A 6,202-nucleotide genomic window follows, 5' to 3' on the forward strand; every position below is an offset into this window, starting at 1 on the left:
CTGCAGTCCTGCACCTGCCATATCAGGACCCACCACTCCCACCAGCATGCATGCACCAGCTGTAGGACCCCTTGGCTCCTGGCCCTACCCACCAGCAGGCCAACACCAGCTCTGAGACATTTTGGATTCCCTCAGATAGCCAGTCCAGGATCTGGCACCATCTACCAGCAGGACAACACCAGCTCTAAGACCCTCAAAGCCCTGCAGCCAGAGACCTGGGAACCCAGTTCTGCCTACCAGTGAGTTGGCATTAGCTCTAGCACTGTCTACCTGGAGGCAAACACCAGCCCCAGGAAACCCCAGGCCCTGATCCCACCCACCAGCAGGCAGACACCAGCTCCGGACACCTTGGACCCCTTAGTCAGCTGCCCCAGGATCCAGCGCCATTCACCAGTGGGCCATCACCAGCTTTGAGACACATCAGATCCAGCAGTCAGCTGTGTCAGGAATTGGCCCTGCCCACCAGCAGGCCAACACTAGATCTAGGACACAGACACCCCACCCCCACCCCCACCCCCTGCAACTACCCACTCCAGAACCCAGCTCTGCACACCAAGGGACTACTAGGAGCCAGCAGCCTTGTGATCCAGCCCCACCTACCAGCAGATGGCAGTCTCCACACAAGGCAGGGCCTGGAAACCAACCAGACTGGGGCCAGCCATGCCCACCAGACAGCTCACAGTAGTCTGCCCACACAACAGAAGGACCCAAGCAGCCCAAACAGGGTGGCCCACTAGAGCATATAATATAGCCCTAGTCACCAAGTAATGATCATAAAGATGATCAAAGAACTTTAGATGAAATTCTGTGGATGAATAGAGCAAAAAGTTGAACAGTTACAAAGAGTTAGAAAATATAAAGAAGTGCCAAATAGACATAAATATAACACCTGAAAAATTCAGGGGGGAGGGTATGGCTCAAGTGGTAGAGAGCATGCTTACCTCTCTACAAGCTAAAACAAGGTCCTGGGTTCAATCTCCAGTACCTCCTTCAAAAATAAATAGAATAAGCAAACATAACTACCTCCCTCCCCCCAAAAATAAATTAAGTTTAAAAAAAAAAAGAAAAATACACTAGAAGGAATCAATAGTAGATTAGATGACACGCAGGAATGGATCCACAAGCCAGAAGACAGAGTATTGGTAATCACTGGAGCTGAACAGAAAAAATGAGCTAACAAACAAAAAGAAATTAGGACAACCCCAATGTTCACAGCAGCATTATTTACAATAGCTAAGATATAGGAGCAACCTAAGTGTCCATCAACAGAAAAATGGATAAAGATGTGGTGTGTATATGTATTTATAAAATATATATATATATTTATAATGGAATACTACTCAGCCATAAAAAAGAATCAAAATTTCATCATTTGTAACAATATGGATGGACTTAAAAGGTGTTATGTTTAGTTAAATAAGTTAGAGAAAGCCAGATAAGGTAATAATATCACTTACATGTGGAATCTAAAAAAAATAAACTAGTGAATATAACAAAAAAGAAACAGACTCACATACAGAAAATGAACTAATGGTTACCAGTGGGGAGAAGGAAGGGAGGAGGGGCAAGATAGGGGTATACCCGGAGATTAAGAGGTACAAACTACTATGTATAAAGCAAATAAGCTACAAGGATATATTGAACAGCATAGGGAATACAGCCAATAATTTGCAACTATAAATGGAGTGTAACTGAAAATTGTGAATCACTATGTTGTACACCTGAAACATGTAATATTGTACATCAAGTACACCTCAATTTTATAAAACGAATTTAAGAGTCCCCTGGGACAACATCTAGTATACCAATGTTCACATTATAGGGGTCTCATAAGGATGAGAGAGGGAGGGGCAGGAACATATTTGACAACCCAATAGCTGTAAACTTCTCTAACCTAGGAAAGGAAACAGACATCCAGGTCCAGGAAGCACAGAGAGTCCCAAACAAGATCAACCCCAAGAGGACCATACCAAGACACACTGTAATCAAAATGGCAAAAATTAAAGACAAAGAGAGAATATTAAAGGCAGCAAGGGAAAAGAAAGTACAAAAGAATTCCCAAAAGGTGATAAGCAGACTTTTCAGGAGAAACTCTGCAGGCCAAAAGCGACTGGCACAATATACTTAAAATAATAAAAGGGAGATACCGCCAACAAAAAATACTCTACCTGGCAAGGCTTTCATTCAAATTTGATGGAGAAATCAGAAGTTTTACAGACAAGCAAAAGCTAAGCGTTCAGCACCACCAAACCAGCTTTACAAGAACTGTTAAAGGGACTTCCTAAGTGGGGGGAAAAAAAAGACCATAACTAGAAAAGTGAAAATTATAAAAGGAAAAATCTCACTAGTAAAGGCAAATATAGTAAAGGTAGTCAATCAACCATGTATAAAGCTAGTAAGGTTAAAAGACAAAAGCAGTAAAACTTGTCAATATCTGCAATAACTAGTTAGGAGATACACAAAACAAAGAAGATATAAAATATGATGTCCATGAGGCTAGGAGGTAGTAAAAATGCAGGATTGTTAAAATGCATTTGAACTTAAGAGATCAGCAACTTAAAACAATCACAGACAGATAGAAACTTTATAGTAATCTGAAACCAAAAATCTGTAACAGATACACAGAAAAAAGAAAGGAATTCAAACACAACACTAAAGACAGTCTTCAAATCACAAGAAAAGGACCAGAAACAACTATAAAAGCAACCCCAAAACAATGAACAAAACAGCAATACATACCTATCGATAATCACACTAAATGTACGTGTGAGGCCAAACAATATGCTACTAAACAACCAATGGATCACTGAAGAAATCAAAAAAGAAATATCTGGAAACAAATGAAAACAAAAACACAGTAATCCAAAACCTATGGGATGCAGCATAAACAGTTCTAGGAGGGACGTTTACAGTGGTACAAGCCAATCTCAGGAAAGAAAAACCTCAAATAAACAACATAATCTTACAGTTAAAGGAACCAGAAAAAGAACACATAAAACCCAAAGTCAGTAGAAGGAAAGAAAACAAAGATTAGAGCAGAAATTAAAAAAAAAAAAAAAAACGAAATAAGCAATAGGAAAGATTAATGAAAGAGCTTGTTCTCTGAAAAGATTAACAAAATTCATAAATCACTCAACAAGAAAAAGAGCCCACATCAGTAAAATCAGAAATGAAAAGAAGTTGTAATAGTTACCACAGAATTACAGAGCACTGTAAGAGATTACTACAATTACACACCAATAAAGTAGACAACTTCGAAGAAATGGACAAATTCCTAGAAATGTACAAACTCCTCAAATTGAACTAGGAAGAAACAGAAAATATGAACAGATCAATTACCAGTAATAAAACTGAATCAGTAATAAAACAACTCCCAAATAAACAGAAGTCCAGGACCAGATGACTTCACAAGTGAATTCTACCACTTAGAGAAGAGTTAACACCTATCCTCAAACTATTCCAAAAAACTTCAGAGAAAGGAACACTTTCAAACTCATTCTACAAGGCTTGTATCATCCTGATACCAAACCAGACAAAGAAACTTACAGGCCAGTATCACTGATGAATACAGACGCAAAAATCCTCAACAAAATATTAGTAAACTGAATTCAACAATTCATTAAAATGATCATACACCAGGATCAACTGGGATTTATCCCAGGGATGAAAGGATAGATCAATATACACCAATCAATCAGTGTGACACACATTAACCAAGTGAAGAATAAAAATCATATGATCATCTCAATAGGTGTAGAAAAACTTTTGACAAAATTCAACATTTATGATTAAATAAAAGAACTCTTAACAAAGTGGGTACAGAATGAACATACTTCAAAATAACAAAGGACATCTATGACAAGCTAACATACTCAATGGTGAAAAGGCGAAAGCATTTCCTCTAAGATCAGGAACAAGACAATGATTTCCATTCTTGCCACTTTTATTCAATATAGTATTGGAAGTCCTAGCTACAGCCATCAGGTTAAGAAAAAGAAATAAAAGGAACCCAAATTGCAAAGGAAGACATATAACTCACTGTTTGCAGATGACATGACACCACTCATAGAAAATCCTCATGATGCCACCAAAAAACTACTAGAGCTCATCAATGAATTCAGCAAAGTTGCAGGAGACAAAACTAATATACAGAAACCTGTTGCATTTCTATACATGAACAATAAACTATCAGCAAAATTAAGAAAACAATCTCATTTATAACTGCATCAAAATGAATAAAACACCTAAGAATAAATATAACTAAGGAGGTAAAACACCTGTACTCAAGAAACTAAAACACTGATGAAAGAAACTGACGATGACACAGACAGATGGAAATATATACTGTTTATGGATTGTTAGAATGAATACTGTTAAGATAACGACACTACCCATCTACACATCAAAGCAATCTTTAATCAAAATACCAGTGGCATTTTTCACAGAACTACTAGATCTAATTGTAAAATTTGTATGGAAACATTAAAAAGAAAACTGAATAGCCAAAACAATCTTGAGAAAAAGAACAAAGCTGGAGGTCTCTCGTGCCCTAGGTCAAGCTACACTACAAAGCTACAGTCATCAAAACAGTATGCTACTGGCACAAAAACAGACACAATGGAACACAAGAGCCCAGAAATAAATTCACGAACTTATGGTCAATTAATCTATGGCAAAGGAGGCAAGAACATACAATGGGAAGACGGCATCTTAAATAAGTCGTGTTGGGAAATGGACAACTGCATGCAAAAGAATCAGACTGGACTACTCTCTCACACCATTCACAAAAATAAATTCTAAATAGATTAAAGACTTAAATTTAAGACCTTAAGCCATAAAACTTCTGGAAGAAAACACAAATAGTATGCTCTTTGACATCAGTCTTAGTGATTTTTTTTTGGCTATGTCTCCTCAGGAAAGGGAAACAGAAGCAAAAATAAATGGGACTAAATCAACTAAAAAGCTTTTGCACAGTGAAGGAAACAAATCGAAAAGCCATGGGAGAAAATATTTGCAAATGATATATTTGATAAGGGAGGGGTTAATACCTAAACTAAACAAAGAAGTCATGCAACTGATTATCAAAAAAACAAACAATCCCATTAAAAAATGGGCAGAGGATCTAAAGACTTCTCTCCAAAGAAGACATATAGATGGCCAACATGCACATGAAAAGATGCTCAGCATCACTAATCATCAGAGAAATGCAAATCAAAACCACAAGGTATCACCTTACACCTGTCAGAATGGCTATTATCAAGAAAACAATTAACAAGTATGAAGATGTGGAGAAAAGAGGAACCGTTGTACACTGTTGGTGGGTGTGTAAATTGGTGCAGCCAGTACAGAAAACAGTATGGCGATTCCTCAAAGAAGTAAAAGTAGAGAGAGCTACCATATGATCCAGCAATTCCACTCTGGGTATACATCCAGAAAAAAACAAAACCACTAATTTAGAAAGATAGATGAACCCCAAAGTTCATGGCAGTACCATTTACAACAGCCAAGATATGGGAAAGCAACCCAAGTGTCCATCAAAAAATGAATAAAGAAGACGGCGTATACATACACATACACACAAAATGGAATATTGCTCAGCCATAAAAAAGAACAAGATCTTGGCCATTTGCAAAAATATGGATGGGCCTAGAGTATTATGCTAAGTGAAATAAATCAGACAGAGAAAGACAAACACTGTATGATTTCACTTATATAAGGAATCCAAAAAACAAAGGAACACAACAAAACAAGGATACAGAGAAAAAACAGGCGGTTGCCCAAGAAAAGGGAGTTGGGGAGAGGAATGAAATAAGTGAGGAAGATTAAGTAAAAACCTTCAGTTCCAAAGTACGAGTCATGGGTATGAAATATACGTAAGTGTGGATTACAGGCAATAACTATGTAACATCTTTGTACAATAACATACCGTAACTAGACTTACTGAAGTGATCATTTAAAAATGTATAGAAATACAAAAATCATTGTTATAAAACACAAACCAACAGTATTTTAAGTCAATTATACTTCAAAAAACAAAAACAAACTCATAGAAAAAGAGATCAGATTTGTGGTTACCAAAGGTGGAGAATTGGGGGGGGGGGCGGAATTGGACGAAGGCAGTCAAAAGGTACAAACTTCCAGTTAAGACTAACAAGTATGATAGATGTAATATACAACATGATACATATAATTAACATTGCTG

Source organism: Camelus dromedarius, chromosome 11 (genome assembly GCF_036321535.1).
Source record: "Camelus dromedarius isolate mCamDro1 chromosome 11, mCamDro1.pat, whole genome shotgun sequence".
Lineage (NCBI taxonomy): Eukaryota > Metazoa > Chordata > Mammalia > Artiodactyla > Camelidae > Camelus > Camelus dromedarius.